The sequence below is a fragment of the Oryzias latipes genome, chromosome 22, assembly GCF_002234675.1.
Source record: "Oryzias latipes chromosome 22, ASM223467v1".
In the NCBI taxonomy this organism is placed as follows: domain Eukaryota; kingdom Metazoa; phylum Chordata; class Actinopteri; order Beloniformes; family Adrianichthyidae; genus Oryzias; species Oryzias latipes.
Genome location: NC_019880.2, coordinates 20593675 through 20609830, shown reverse-complemented (window position 1 = coordinate 20609830; position 16156 = coordinate 20593675). Strand labels below are relative to the sequence as shown.

The 16156-nt window shown below is 42.1% G+C and overlaps 1 long non-coding RNA gene across 1 annotated transcript; it reads left to right on the top strand.

The window, feature by feature from the left end:
• Nucleotides 1-13171: 13171 nt before the first annotated feature.
• Nucleotides 13172-15034, top strand: LOC110017575. The gene is made up of 2 exons (XR_002293005.2): nt 13172-13491; nt 14694-15034. It is a non-coding gene; the product is annotated as an uncharacterized LOC110017575 (long non-coding RNA).
• The last annotated feature ends 1122 nt before the right edge of the window (nt 15035-16156 follow it).

The window sequence follows — 16156 nt, the reverse complement described above, 5'->3', positions numbered from 1 at the left end:
ATTCTGGGGAAGCCTTTTCCTCTTGAAATAAGTCTTACCTATAAACTAAACGTGTTAATGATGTATTTAAATTGGATTTTTCTGTAATTATTCCATAAGTTTCTGTTATAATGACAAACTATAGTGTACCAACACATAGGGAAGGCAAAGGTTTGTCTCAGAAAGGTACTGAGGCAGTTGAGGCTGAAGAATGTTTGGTTGTTTTGTGTATTCACCCACAAAAAAGTGTTTCTGCCATCCTCTTTAAATGATTTCATCACACACTTGCTTACCAAGTGTATTATTATCCGTGAATAAACAACCACGCTCTTTATTTATTACAAAATATATTTAAATTAGCTAGCAGTGGATACAGTTGATTTTTTTCATGGATCTCCAGAAGTAAGCATTCTCACTACTGCAGAAAAGAAGAAAGTAAAAGACCAGGCAGAGGCAAATACTAAGTGAAATCAAAAACCGCAGCATTTCAATTGTACAGGTATCACTCATTGGAAAAAATGCGGGCTCACTTGTTTTATCAATGGCTTCACAACAACTACACTATTTGACTCTAGGTCTCAAGTAAGCATAATAGATGGGGTTAGGAGAGAGATGTTTGTTCCAAACCACTATGAGCGGCCAATAACAGAGCTTCTTGATCCAGGTGACTGTCTTGACCTGGTTGCTGAGAATGGACGGTCAATCCCCTTTGATGGATGGGTGGAGTTTGGTTTCAACCTTATGGGTAATGAAAACCCAAACCTAGCAATACTGGTCCCTTTTTCGGTCAGTGCACTTCCTCTGCCACAGCCTTTATTAAGTGAAAATGTTATTCAGCTATGGTTAACCCTTGTGCTATCCTGGGCACTTTAACCCTTGTGCTATCTTAGATGACCCCACCCTTGCATTGACGTGTTCTCCCTACCATGACAAAGGTGGATAAAGGTGGAAAGATTTCATGTAATCCATGGACACCAGACAGTGCGCTGAACCTTTTTTCTTCAATGATTTGTGATCTTCACTGGTGTCCATGGATTACATAAAATCTTTCCACCTTTATCCACCTTTGTCATGGTAGGGAGAACACGTCAATGCAAGGGTGGGGTCATAGGATAGCACAATGGTTAAGTTACGAGTCTTCTGCTGAAGCACATGCTATGGTTCTCCCCAGAAAAGCATTGGGTGTTGAAGAAGACCAAGTTGAAGCAATGGTGAGCTTTATTCAACTACATGAAGCTCCTGGTTCAATGGCAACAGTGAGAATTGGAAAAGAAGATGTTATCATATCAGCTGGAAGAACTGTATATGTGAGGGTCAGGGTACCTTCTAGCTTTGATAAATCTGCTCCTGTTCCCAAATCCCATCCCAAATCCAGTACCTTGAGACCATATGCTAGGAAGGAGGCTGGATACAGAACAGAGAAAGCTGTTGTGGTGGATGTGGCAGTGCCAAGCGATGGAAACATCAGGAAGAAGGAACATAAGAAACTGGAGAACTCAGAGAAAAACTGGAGAAAGCAAGGAAAGCGAATGTGACAGTGGTGCCTGTGGTAATTGGAGCACTCGGGGCAGTAACCCCCAAGCTGGAGGAGTGGCTACAACAGATACCTGGAAAGACCTCAGACCTCTCAGTCCAGAAAAGAACAGGAACAGCTAAGATACTGGTGGACCCTCAAGCTCCCAGGCCTCTGGTAGAGGACCCGAGCTTGGAGGAGAAAAAAATTCTGGGTAGATTTTTTGGAGCTTGTGGACTTAAAAGTAGAACACATGCCAAAAATGTGTGAGCCATCTTCTGAGTATTAACCTTCACCTGATCTCTGTTTCCGACATCACATTTCTCATCAACCACCACTCAGAGTGCCCGGACTTTCCACCAGCTGTTCCTCATTCAGTTATCACCACTAGTTTATTTAATCAGGCTTTGCGTGGTGCAAAGTCTCGTTTGTGTCCTTGTCAACCATCTGAGCATTATATTCTTTACAATCTTTCACGTGTTTTGACCTCTGCCTGTTCGACTATGGTTTGCCTCACCCTTGTCCAGTTCATCCTGCTTGCCCATCAGCTGACAGGCCCGTTTTGCTCTGTGACCATCCTCTTATGCCTTATGTGTGTTGGATAATACAAATTGTTGCATATGGATCCCAAAGCGTCTGCCTCTACGTTACTGTGTAGAAAGTAAAGCTACCATAAAATAGCATTTTTTAGCTCATGTGTAGCATTTACAGGCAAACTTGGTTGTGGTGTTTTACACGTGAAATGATATGTATTTGACTTTATGGGTTTCTGGAAAGTTTGTATCTAAATAAAATCACTACAAAAGTATTTTCGCTAATAAGCAAATGTGGCATGAAAACTACAATATTCTGGAGTACACGTGGTAAATGAGCCCTGTGTTGTTTGTCTTACAGAGGTTGACTTTTTATACTAAGTAGAACACATTATTTAGGACAAAGCAAAGGGACACAGGAGTGGTCCCCCCCTCCCTCTAAATATCTTATTTTCCAAAAAAGAAGGCACATTGAGAGAGCATGCAGGCAGACCGAGGTAGAGGTCATTTATCTCGTCCCTCCTTCCTATTACGACTACAACCAATTGGGACATGGAAGCTGAAGGTGAAACTGGCTCAGGCCTGCTGCCTTAAAGATTTTAAAATAAAGCTGTCGTTTTTTTCCCACAAAATGTTTCTAGCATGTAACATTTTTATGTGAAAAGCAAACATTCTGTATTGACACAACACAAACAGAGAAGACACTGTTTTAATCACATCTTTTTTAAAGTTAAAACTGGATTAGTCATTAAATTTCCATGAGTATCTCAAATGAGAGCAGCACGGTGGCGGTGTGATTAGGGCTCTTGCCCTGGTTCATTGGGGGACCTGAAACAGAATCACCAATGGTGAACCTTTCTGTGTGGACTCTGCCTTCCTCCCACCGTCCAAAAACATGTTAACTTCATACATAAACACACACACATGCACACACACACCCTCACAAACACACATACACGCACATACATTTTGCAAGGAAGGTGGGACATAGGATCATCTGTCCCCTACCCCTTCCCTGGTGGGGGGTACGGGGCCCTTGGTAACGGCGGCTGTGTCCCCTGGCTGCCGGTTTCCTGGGCCCGGCGGTGCTCTCTGCGCGCGCAGGGGGGGGGGGGTCGCATTACACCTGAGCCGGGGGCCGGGAGGGTGGCTGCCTGGAGTGCAGAGCGGGTCTCCCTTGGGGGGGTCCTGGCTGTACCTGGGGTTGGGGCGGGGGGATGCCCAGAACTCCTGGGTGGTGATGGGGTGCTCGTCTGGGGCTGTGGGTGCCCTTCTCGGGTGGGGCCCTGCGTTGGGCTCTTCCGGCGCGGCGGAGGGGCTGCTCTCATGGTTGGGCGGGGCCGGCGCTCTCTTTCCCCCCATGCCTCCCTGCTCTCTGGCTCTGGGGGCCTCGCGGCGGTCCTGCTGGCCCTGGCCTGGGTGGCGGATTTGTTCGCCCGGGGGGTGGTTGTTCCCTGCCTGCTGCCGTGTGGTGTTGGGGGGTTCTGGCTGCCGCTGCTGCTGCGGTGGGGGTCTTGGTGTGGGGGTGGCTGGGCACTCTCCTTCCTTCTTTTCACATTCCACCATCCATTTTAGAAGAACATAAACACTCACCTGAGCACAGGTGTTAGCTCACCTTTGCACTAATAGTTGCGTGATTGAATGAATGACATATTTCACACTAGTTGGTTTAAAGGCATAAGTATGCGTGTGTGAACACTATCTGTTTTGTGTACATGTTGACATGTGGACATTTTTGCAGCTAGCAGGTGTTGATAACATTTGAGTGTGTGTGTGGATAGGCCCCGCACTTTTTGTACTACATTTGAACCTTACCGTAATGATAAACAACCAGTAAACTTGCTCCTCTATGCTGCTTCATAGTCTCATCCCCCCCTCCTATTATCACCCCCCTACCCCCCCCTCTCTCTAACGTCCCTCTCTCTTCTTCCCCTCTTTCCTTTTCCGTCCGATCCAACACCAAAGATTTTCAACCATGATTGAAATTAATAAAGTTTGGCCTCAATTACAAAAGGGATTTATTCAGACATATCTTTGGTTTGTCTGAAGATTAACAATCCCTGTTATTAAAGTAAAATATGGCCAACACAAGAGGCCCTCAGTTCTCATCTGTCTGCCCAGCTGTTGGACAGGACAAGTTAAACAAAAAAAACAAACATGTAAACTGGTTACTCTCAGTTTTCCGTAGGTGTGAATGTGAGTGTGTATGGGTGTGCTATGGTAGCCCTGCGACAGACTGGTGACCTGTCCAAGGTCTACCCTTCACCTACGAGGGGCCAGGTTAGGCTCCAGCAGCCCTGTGACCCCTAAAGGGACAAAAACAGGTTTAGAAGATGAATGAAAGAATCTCAAATGTATAAATGACGTTTGTTCAGTAATTGTTTTTTTTCCATCCTTAACTGTATGATTTCCTTGCATGACAAATACACTTGAGTCCGTCAGGCTGATCGGGGTAGGCACTATTAAAGGCAGCAAGATGAAATAAGAAGGGACCCAAAACCACTCAATGGGAGCACAACCTTTATTCCAAATACAGACCCCATCCCAGCATGCCAGATAGCAGGCATCAGAGACCGAGCCATATAGGTAGGACCACAATCAATGAACCCGGCGTGGGGGGGGCTTGGCAGCGGAAACAAGGTCAGAGCCAGTAATGGGCTTCAGAACAGAACCGATAGCCTTAGACACTGGAAGAGATCCAAGAATTGAAGAGTTGTCTTCCTGTTTCTCCATTTGGAGAGAAAGATCAGAAGTTGTGTACCAAACCCTCTTTCCCACTCAGTAACGAGGAGCCACAAGTCTATGCCGGTCAGTAAACTCACAGAGATATAGCTTTTTGCTCCCACTCACAAATATATTTACATTTCCAGTCATCGAGCCAAACTCTGTTTTAGGGCACACACCAAAACAAAAGTTTAACAAGTATTAATGTAGCAATTGGATGATTTTTTTCATTAACAAAGCTAAAATAATCTTTTAAGTAAAATTTACAAAAGAAAATATAGAATCAAGTCTACACGAACATGGAAGTTATAGATTCTGTGTATCATGATAAACAAGATAGTTACACTGTGCCCTGTAGAGAAAACCCCAAATCAACATGACAGAAAGCCTTTCATGAGAAATTTCCCAAATATTTCTCTTGTATCTTTGCACCAAGCAACAAAGAAACCGTCATAGTCTTCTCCTTTGCTCAGAAAGCGTCACATATGAGATGTGTTCATGTGTCAGAATTTCAGGTCACCGCAGCTTTCAAACTATTTTACAGAGAACCAGTTAACTGTAACAGTTTGCCAAATTAATCCTTTTTCAGACTCTTTTTCTTTGGATCTCTGGTCAAATGAAAACATGGCCAACAATAAAATGATCCTTACTCTAAATCTTGACATTACAATGATCAATACTTTTGTTACTGGGTAAATTAGCAGTTGACACTTAAGACATCACAGAAAAGACTCAATCAGAATCACAGAAAAGACTCAATCAGAATCAGCTAAGTATTAACAGGCTTGCCTGGATTGGTGTATGGTATATTTAAATAAAGATCCTCTTTAGTCATCAAGGACTTTGTGGACTGGTGTGAGCGTAATCACCTGTGCTTGAACACCAGTAAAACAAAGGAGATGGTGATTGACTTCCGGAGGAGAACACCACAATACACACCAGTGAGCATCCAGGGCTCGGACATTGAGGTAGTGGACACTTTTAAGTACCTGGGTGTTCACCTCAACAAGAAACTTGACTGGACTCAAAACACCGATGCCCTGTATAAGAAAGCCAAAGTCGCCTCCACCTTCTGAGGAGACTGAGGTCCTTTGGAGTGTGCAGGCCTCTCTTAAGGACTTTTTGTGACTCTGTGGTAGCCTCTGTTATCCACTACGCCGTGGCCTGTTGGGGAGCAGGCAGCACAGACCGGGACAGGAAGAGACTCAACAAGCTGGTCAGGAGGGCCAGTTCTGTCCTGGGCTGCCCACTGGACTTTGTGGAGGAAGTGGGTGAAAGGAGGATGTTGACCAAGTTAACATCCATTATGGTCAACACCTCTCACCCACTACATCAGACAGTGGAGACACTGAGCAGCTCTTTCAGTGGCAGACTGTTACACCCCCCATGCAGGAAGGAACGGTTCCGCAGGTCATTCATCCCAACAGCTGTAAGACTGTACAATGCCACAGTTTAAAAATGCATGTACAAACCGGTTTTCATACATCCATAGCTCATCTGTATATTCTGTGTCTTTACTTTATTTATTTAATTTTATTATTAGGCATAACATGTGTTATGTTGTAATAGTGTACATAATTTATTACTTACTTACTTTTTACTTTTTTCTATTTTTGCACATTTTTTGTATTTGTATACTTGCACATTTGGGAACACCCCTCACTTTTGCACATTGCTGTCACTTTTCTTTTCTCTGCTCTTTGGAACTGCTGTGACAATTGAATTTCCTCAATGTGGGATCAATAAAGAATATCTATCTATCTATCTATCTATCTATCTTAAAGGTGTCTTAAATTAATTTGACATACATTTGCATTACATTTTGCATTGATTCAGAATACTTAGTTACATGTCTCACCTTTATACACTCACTGGCCACTTTATTAGGCACACCTGTCCAGCTGCTCGTTAACACAAAATTTCTAATCAGCCAATCACATGGGAGCAACTTAATGCATTTATGCATACATTCCCCTAGTTGTCATGCCAACATGTCTAGAGATTGTCTAGTTGATCGGGTAAAAAAGTTCCAGTGTGTCTAAAAAATGTAGCTCCAGGGATAAAACCTTCTAAGAATTACTAGCCTTCTAAGCAGGAGTATTACTTTGCAGACATGTACCACTAACACACACCTAATCGTCCTCACACACACCAGCCCACACATGCAAGAAAACACACACACACACATGCAAAAAAACACAATCACACGCGCACACAAAAAACACATACTTTACGCACACAAACACATGGATGTAGGTACTTACAGCATTTACACACAAGTACCATTGATAGTCAAAGAGGAGACCGCAGTGAGTATAGATTACCCCTGAATCCTTTGTCTTTGTTTGGAGCTTTACACAAAAATGTAATAATATAATAAAACAAAAAGGATTCACTTCAACTCACCTCTAATGTGATTTACCCTTGTGCTATCCTAGGCAAGGATTAGGAGTTTAATTCACAGTTTTTTTTTTCAATTGTTTACCCACAATTTCTCAAACTGGGTCATTTCTTTTCAAAAATGATCAAAATGATCCGAACAGCCCACTCAGTTTGCACAATTTTCTGATTTCAAAATTACACTCTTCAGTCGTAACATACAGTAACCTAACCCATTTGTGAAAATGTTGTCAGTTCCCATTCAGACAACACAGTCCTCAATGATCAGACACTATTGAGACCAGCTGCACACTGCCATGACAAAAAAAACACATTTGTAAAATATTTAAAAGAAAGCATAAAAAGAATGTTCTAGATTTCTGGCCAGAAATGTTTAAGAGATAATTTAGAAGAAACGTAAATAGTGACAAATCCACAACATTCCTCCTGATTAGTCTGAAATATTGGGAGGATGTACAAAAATAGGCCTGCCAAAAACTCACCAACCACCAATGCGGCAGGCTGAATGCTTTAAGTTTTTGTGCCTATATATGTCAATAGCTCATCTGCTTTTTGAATGAAATGTCTAAACTATTGATGCAACTGAACTCTGTCCAGTTTCCATGAGTGTCAGTGCATTGTTGATAACAAGGTCATTGGCTATTCTACAGATTTCTTGAGTTGAATTTGGTCCTCGTCTTCTTTGTTCAGGTTCTATCAACTCATCAAGTCCTCATTTCCTTTAACTAGGCCTTTTCCTATATTCTTCATCTACCTGGGCCTCTCTGCTTTGAGCTCCCCCCCTTTCATTCTCACTCTTCTTTTATCTCCTTCCATTTTTATTGAGGACAGGTGAACTCACCTTCTGCCTTTTATGGACCACCTGAGTGCTGGGCTTTCAAATTAGCACAGGTGTGCCTCCACACCTGGAGGATGTGGGCATCCAATTTTTTTGTTAGTGTAGTCATTTGAATATCAGGGCTTTGCAATGACAAGGAAGTGACCTCCCAATCCTTACCTGTGTCGGAGATGTGAAATGTGTACAGGTTTACAAATTACTGTGTGCCATGTTTTGCTAAAGGAAGGAAGCAGATGTTGTGTGTAACGTTGTACGAATCTGCTGAGGTGTTTTGCTCAGTGCAATAGAATTTGGCAAATTGTGTGGAAATTTTTCTTTTAGGGTGTAAACAATTGTAAAAACTGTTATTGTACCTTTGAACAGCAGATGTGCTAACGTTAAACTTTACATGCTTGAAATAAAAAACAGAAGCACTTAGATTTTGTAACTAAAACAGCAAAGGTCCTAAACAAAAATGTCTGGCTTAAGTCGGTTGTGAAAGTTTAAGTCTAGCTTCAAACAATCACAAAGCTATACTAGAAATGGAACATAAATACAGAAACGCTTCAGTTTTACAGAGCAATGGAGCAGCTGAGTAATCCCGTCTTTGACAATGATTTATTTTCTCACTCTGTGTGCATAAGTGCTTGTAGTTTGACTGTTTGCCCAGATTCAGGCTTGTTCCCTGTACTTGCATGTGTATTTGTGAGTCTGTGTCAGAGGAAATGAGGTGACCTGCTGCGTGTGAGTGCAGAATTCTTCTTTGGGAATCTGGGGTGCAGCCGGGCAATAAGGTCTGCTTTCTGTATGGAGACTCGTCCACAACAGGGAATGTGTGACAAAGTAAGGCCGAAAAGACTCACAAACATAAAATGCTTAGTTTTAATTGACGTGTTTCTCAGAACAACATACATCATGTCAGACAGAGGCATCATGTAAAGAACAATTTTTGTAGTCAAAGCTTTATCAATGTTTCCCAAACAGTGTAGAAAACACGGTTCACCACTACACCCAGGACTTCTGTAGCAATTGGACCCAGATGTCACAATGTTGCCCATTGATGGGACATCCCTCTGGACATGTATCCCCACTGTGGAAACCACAGGATTGGTGAAGATAGGACTGGAACAAGACTTGACCTGGCCGGAAAGACCATGATGAAGAGATCTGTTTGTCACCCAGTGTCAGTTTCAAGAAAACGCTGCAGGGAAAAATATGGCTGTGCCGTTTGATCACCAGTGGCTTTCAACACATAAAAAAAGAAGAAAACAGAACTCTACATGATTTCCTAGAACTGTATCCACCGACTGGTTCTGACATGTAGACAGTGTATGGATTAAAATCAATACCCAGGAGGTGGAAGAAGTTGTTAACCACATCAGTGGAGTGGACAGATCAATCAGGTTCCCTTGGCGGGCTTGAGATATTCTGTCTCTCTGTACGATTCAGTTTTGACCTAAGAGACTTGGGTCCCATTCACACCTGCCACACCCACTTGTTTTTAGCAAACAGTACTAGACATTTGGCTTCCAGCAGAATACCACCCGAGCGGTAGAGCAGGTCGTCTAATGATCGAAGGGACAGTGGTTCGATCCCCACTCTCCCCTGCCAGCTCTCGTTGTGTCCTTGGACAATTCACCATCCCTGCCTCCACTGGTGTGTGAATGTGCATGAATGTCCCGGTGATGGTCAGAGGGGCGAACTGGCAACCACGCCCCCGTCAGTTTGCCCCAGGGCAGTAGTTACCATCATCAATTGATACTTTATTTATCCCACAATGGGGAAATTCTTCTCCGCATTTTGAGTTTGAGATACAATCACTGAAGAAAAAACATTCCAATAGAAATAGTTGCGTAACTGCCTAATTGTTAAAAGCAAAAATCAATAATAAAAGCATCAAAGAAAAATCGATAACATTGAACATTTTCTCCAGAGATTGAGTAAATGTTGTCATGGTGCATCTGGCAGTCTCTCCTTCCCCTCCCCTCTCTGCTTTGCTCTCATCATTGGAACCATCTGTGGACATTCACCTCATCTACTACCAGCCTACATAAGGAGATCCAGCCCCAGTATTCATCGCAATTTCGTTGCTCCTAATGGTCCATTTCTACGAGTGTCCACCTGGAACAATCCTCTCCAAGAGCCGCCACGCTTACTCCTGCCACGCCACAACTCTCGCGTCATTTCGTATCCAGCCACGACAAAACTCAGACTACAGCAAGACTGCTGTCATTGCTAGCCATCATCAAGTTACAAACTCTAAAGACTCTCCTGCTTTTCCCATCTGGAAAAATAAATCCGTTTGATTATCTCTACAACTTCTGAGTTTTCTTCCAGGTTCCAGCATCTGGGTCTGCTACGTCATACATATCATGACAAATGTTATCAAATTAAAATATTTACTTTAAGCAGCTTTTACTTTGACGCCGATATTTAGCTAGATTATTATTAGCTTTGACTAACAACAGTGCTTCTCAATTATTATTTGGTGAACCCAAAACAAAAAATGATGTGCCCCCCCCCCCCACGCCCGGCCCCCACTTCAAAGTCGTACTTTCCGTTTTGACTATTAATATTATTTATTTATAAAGTTGTACACCGAGAGAGAACTTCACATTGATACGTAAACTGACACTTTAGCTACTATTGATAGGTGACGTCTTTATTTATTTTGATGCCGTTTGGTCATTGGGCGTCACTCCGTCTGACATCATTGATGGTCCAAGATAAATAATTTATATTTACCAATTGGACAAACTTATACTCCCCCATGCAAACTGACAATGAGAGTGCCAGCTGTTGTTGAAATGCAGTTACACTGAAGGGGAAAAAAAAGATTTTCACTGATCAAACACTTGATAACGCCCCATAGATATGTGAATACAATGGATCAGCTTCTCCTTGATGTACAGAGGTCCAAAAGAAAATGTAAGGGAGGAACAAACATTTTTATCTGTGCTCCGAAGCTTTGAAATGCTAACACCTCATGAAAATTAAGTGTTGCGATGCAAAGCCAAAGTGACGAACAGCTTTTCTCCACATCAAAATCAGCGGATTCCTGGGGATCATGTTAACGGGTCGAAGGGTTACAGTATGTATGTTCTTTAGATGTGACCATTGACAGTCGTGGTGTTAAAAACCCTTTGCATCTTATTCAGGGGGTAAACTAGGGGTGTAACAATTTGCTTTAACAATGATTCGATTCACTTCATAATTTGTGATTTCCGATCCAATTCATAGTCGATATGGTTCATTTTAAAGATCCGATTCACAGAAATCGATTCAGGACATTGTTAGCCAAACAAACAAGTAAACTAGAATGAATGTCAAATCCATTCACATGTTTGTTTCCTAAAGTTCAGCCCACTGTTGTTTTTCTACAACCAAAGAATCCACAGGAAACATTCTTAGAACATTCTAGACACTGGATGGTCACATGACTTTCTTCAAAGTCTGTCCACACATTGGACTGGAATGATGGACTGATCCATGTTTGCTGATGTCATCACATGTTTGTTTTCCGCCATGATGGTCGGGGAAATAAGCCTTGGCTTCACCCGACACCTTTTTCGGTTAATTTTGTTCAATGTTTATGTTGACAGTGTTCAGTGTCAATGCTTATGTTGATGTTTTATGTTTGCGTGTTTAACATAACCGAAATAAATGTCTCTTTCACAATGGTCATTTTAATATTTTAGTAAAATAAACCACCGTGTCGCAAATGGTAATTTTTAATATTGATTATCGAATTTTCTCAGTTTTAAATGATTTTTTTAATGGTGTAGGTAAATTCCATTCGATTAACTTGCCTCAGAAAGATGGATCTGCTTTGATCATAGGACTAGAAAGCCATTCATTGATTAATCGTTACACCTCTAGAAAACACGATCTTTGGTCTCATTACTTTAGTTGGAGACCCGTGTTCCCCACAAAAATGTAGTAGCCACAAATTGAAAATGTCTTTGTGGCCCTGGAGAGGGCGTTCGCAGCCCACCAGCACTGCATTATACAATTGCACTAGTAGACACCTTGTCACACACTGTCTCTGTCTGTCCTGCAACCCCCCATGTCTACCAGCCAGACGCTCTCAATATAGCTCAGCTCATAAACACAGAGACAAGGAGAGACACGAGCCTGGAAAGGAGAGCGAGCCTCTTGTGACTGTAATAAAAAAGAGAGAGGGGCCAGGCAAGAAATGGAGACCAGGGTGAATGAGTGTGAGGAGAACAGAAAACAGGAGACAACACAGTCATGCAGTGCTTCCTGCAGCTCTGTGCGCATCCACGTGCATGTGCACGTGTGCCGCTGTGTCGAGAGAAGGGAGGGTTGAATCAAGCAAAGCAGAATGATAAGTCAATGAGCAAGACAGATGAATGAGGGGGGAGGAAAACCTATGAGGAGACTGACTAAAGAAATTTGCTGGGATACAATAACGAGGACAAACTTTTTGTATTTTCTCGGGGACTTTAGAGATGACACTGTCCGAGTCCAGCTATATCACAGAAACAACATTTGGAGGGACCACAAACAAAAAACAACAAGTATTGTCTTGCACTTAAAACCAGCTTTGGTAGGAAGATAGGAGTTACAGAGTACTCTAACAAAACTAATGCTGATCTGAGTTTTAAAATAATGGGAATTTATTTCTCTGGTAATGTTGGATGGCTTTCTATGGTACTTTAAAATGGCATTTTGGTTAATGAACATCCACAGTTTTTCTGTCATCAAACGTAATGTCCCCACTGCTCACAAAGAGACCAACATGATATTGATGAGGCTGTGGCTCATCTGAAAAATAGAGTTTAAAAATACATAAAATGAACACAATTAATACATATATGTTTTAAATAAAAATAAAAATGGAATATTTTTTAGACATGTCTGTTCTATGATTCTGCTTTCTGTGTGGGTTTTCAATGCTTATTTGGTTAAAAAAAATAGAAAAGTAGTGAATTTACAAATTTGTCTGTCAAATACACTAGAAAGCAGCAGATGATGCACCAGCAGCCCGTGCCTCACCTCCGCCCAGCCTGCATCGCAAACACGTGACGTATTCTCCTTGTTGTTTTGGCCTTTTCATCATCATAAAAGACGCTTTATATTTATTTACTTTATTTGATTATTTCTGGCCAACTGTCTAAATCCATTGGTGCCAATTTGTGACTTATTTAATCTTTTTATCCACTAAAAATGCACATCTGACATACACATGGTGAGACCTGCAGTACACCTGCCTAAAAGTAGAGGGCGCTGGTGATCCCAGAGACTGTGACACCACAGCTAAGGAATGATAGAATTAGTGGTAGGAAGTCAAGTGCAGCCGTCAGGTTCTTCTTTATTATTGTTTAGCATCATTTTCTAAATGGAGGATTTTGTGTCTAAAGTCAGGAATTTGTGGATGCGTCTCTGGCAGTGGTCTCCATGGAGACAGAGAGACTGAAGAAAGAAAAGAAAGACTTCTACTGGCAGGTTATCAAGGTGTTTCTTCAGAAGGAGCGGCACCCAGACTTCATTTAGGAGTAAAAGTAAGTCAATAATAACAATTTTTGTGATTTTTTTTTATTTTATTTCTATGCTACATTTTTTAGAAAGAAGAAAAATGATCGAAGGAAATGTTAAACAACACACTTTAACTGTTGTCAATCAAATGGTGAAGAATCTTCTGTGTAGGGTTCATTTATTTGGGAATCTGACTGATGATGTCACTGCCTCACCTGCTGTGAACCTCGCCCCATGTCACCCTGTTAGACTAAGCATTAACATCAGCTCATACGAGAACTTATTGGGTTCCCTTAAAGCTTTTTTTTCATGTGTAGACTTCAGACTTTCAGCTTTTAAACACATCTGCATGATAAAAAATTAAAAGTAAATGCCAAAAAGCTCCTCATATGGCTAGAACTGTCATATCAGGCACTCAGAGGGGCTGTTGAGTGTCTGTGTACATGCATCTTTAGTCATTCGCCTCCAACTTCCTATTAACCTTGAGCACACCGGCTTGTAAAACAGAGAGGTGTGAATGGATGGAAGAGAAAAAAATTGAGCGTGTGAGGGGGGAACACAACATGGAAATTACTGGCTGCATGCTGGCTGGCAATCATAGCCACTCTCCTGGCTTGTGTTTCCTCCCTTGCCTCTCCCTCCATCCTCCTCTGCTGCACACCGCCACCGCCTGTCTTCCTCTCTTCTGTCTCCCTCTGCAGCAAATGCAGGGGTTATGAACAGACCGGCTGCAGCCTATTGCATAGACTCCTGCTATGCTGCTATCGATGTAAATGTACAATTTAGCTATCAGACATCCACTTTCTGTCCTGCACAGAAAATTGCACAGACTAAAGAAAGTGGGCTGGAATAATTACAGCCATCAACATTCCCTTTCATAAAAAAGATGCCTCAGCCCCTCCTTAGCTGTTGTACCCTGCAGATGTAACAAAATGTCTTGCTGATGGATATGGTCCCATTGAAAACTAGTTGAATGTAAATCCAGCACATCATATGGTCCTCTGCAGGTTTTTTTGTGTGAAATTTATCTACAACAGGTTTGTTTTGAAGAATGAAAATAGGCATTCACGCCCAGGAATATGAACTTAATGTTCAATAGGAAAAATGATGCAAGTTAACTTGAAACAATCAATTTCCTCAAACGAGTTTTTGCCAAGTCATGGAAGAATCAAACTAAGCATAATAATTAAATGTGTTCTTCTCTTTTGGGCTATGCTACAAATACAAGGCCACAACAGGTATCCCGGTTGAAGCAGGAAAGAGTTGGATGTGTGTACCTGGAGCTTCAGTCTGCGCCAAAGCCTCGATGCTGGAAGTATTCAACTATTCATGAGTGCTGGAATCTCATGTTCCCTCTCAGAGAGAGTGAGCTGAGATGAATGGTTGGTTGGAGTGCAGAGGGATGCTGCTGTTCTTTCTGTTGCAGAGTTTGGGGAGTCATGTTCTCTGCTGCTACATTTGACGTTTGAAACAACCAGGTTAAAAAAAATGTTAGCCTATATTTATGACTATACAAATAAAAGTACCACACCTGCAATTTTTAAAAAATAAAACCATGTTTAGTTCTCCATACAAACTTGTATCATTGCCAAATGAAATGTATGTACACAATCAAGATGTCCACCTAGTATCAAAGAATCCAAACATTCATTTTCGTTATCATGGCCACATAAAAACCCTATCCATCCATCCATTTTCCAAACCCCCTTAACCTCTTTTGTAATGCTGCAACTACCTTGGGGCAGAAAAGGATTCAGTCAGCCACCAATTGTTCAAGTTCTCCCACTCCAAAAGATGACAGAGGGCCTGAAATTTTCATAACATAAGGTGCGATAAGATATTCTTTATTGATCCCGCGTTGGGGAAATTCAATTGCTACACCCGATCAGTGAAAAAAAGAACAACAGCAATGTGCAAAAAAAATAAAAGGGTATTTAAAATGTGCAAAAAAACAAAGTAATAACATTTAACAAAAAGAAGAATCTACACCTATATGCACTATTACGACTTGACATATGTTATACGTAATAATAAAAATAAAATAAAGTAAAAGACAATATATTCGGTTGGGCTATGGATGCATGATAACCGGTTTTGTACATGTCTATTTAAAATGTGGCATTGTACAATCAAACAGCTGTTGGAATGAATGACCTGCGGAACCGTTCCTTCCTGCATGGGGGGTGTAACAATCTGCCACTGAAGGAGCTGCTCAGTGTCTCCACTGTCTGATGTAGTGGGTGAGAGGTGTTGACCATAATGGATGTTAACTTGGTCAACATCCTCCTTTCACCCACTTCCCCCACAAAGTCCAGTGGACAGCCCAGGACAGAACTGGCCCTCCTGACCAGCTTGTTGAGTCTCTTCCTGTCCCGGTCTGTGCTGCCTGCTCCCCAACAGGCCACGGCGTAGTGGATAACAGAGGCTACCACAGAGTCATAAAATGTCCTTAAGAGAGGCCTGCACACTCCAAAGGACCTCAGTCTCCTCAGAAGGCGGAGGCGACTCTGGCCCTTCTTATACAGGGCATCAGTATTGTGAGTCCAGTCCAGTTTCTTGTCGAGGTGAACACCCAGGTACTTAAAACTGTCCACTACCTCAATGTCCGAGCCCTGGATGCTCACCGGTGTGTATTGTGATGTTTTCCTCCGGAAGTCAATCACCATCTCCTTTGTTTTACTGGTGTTCAAG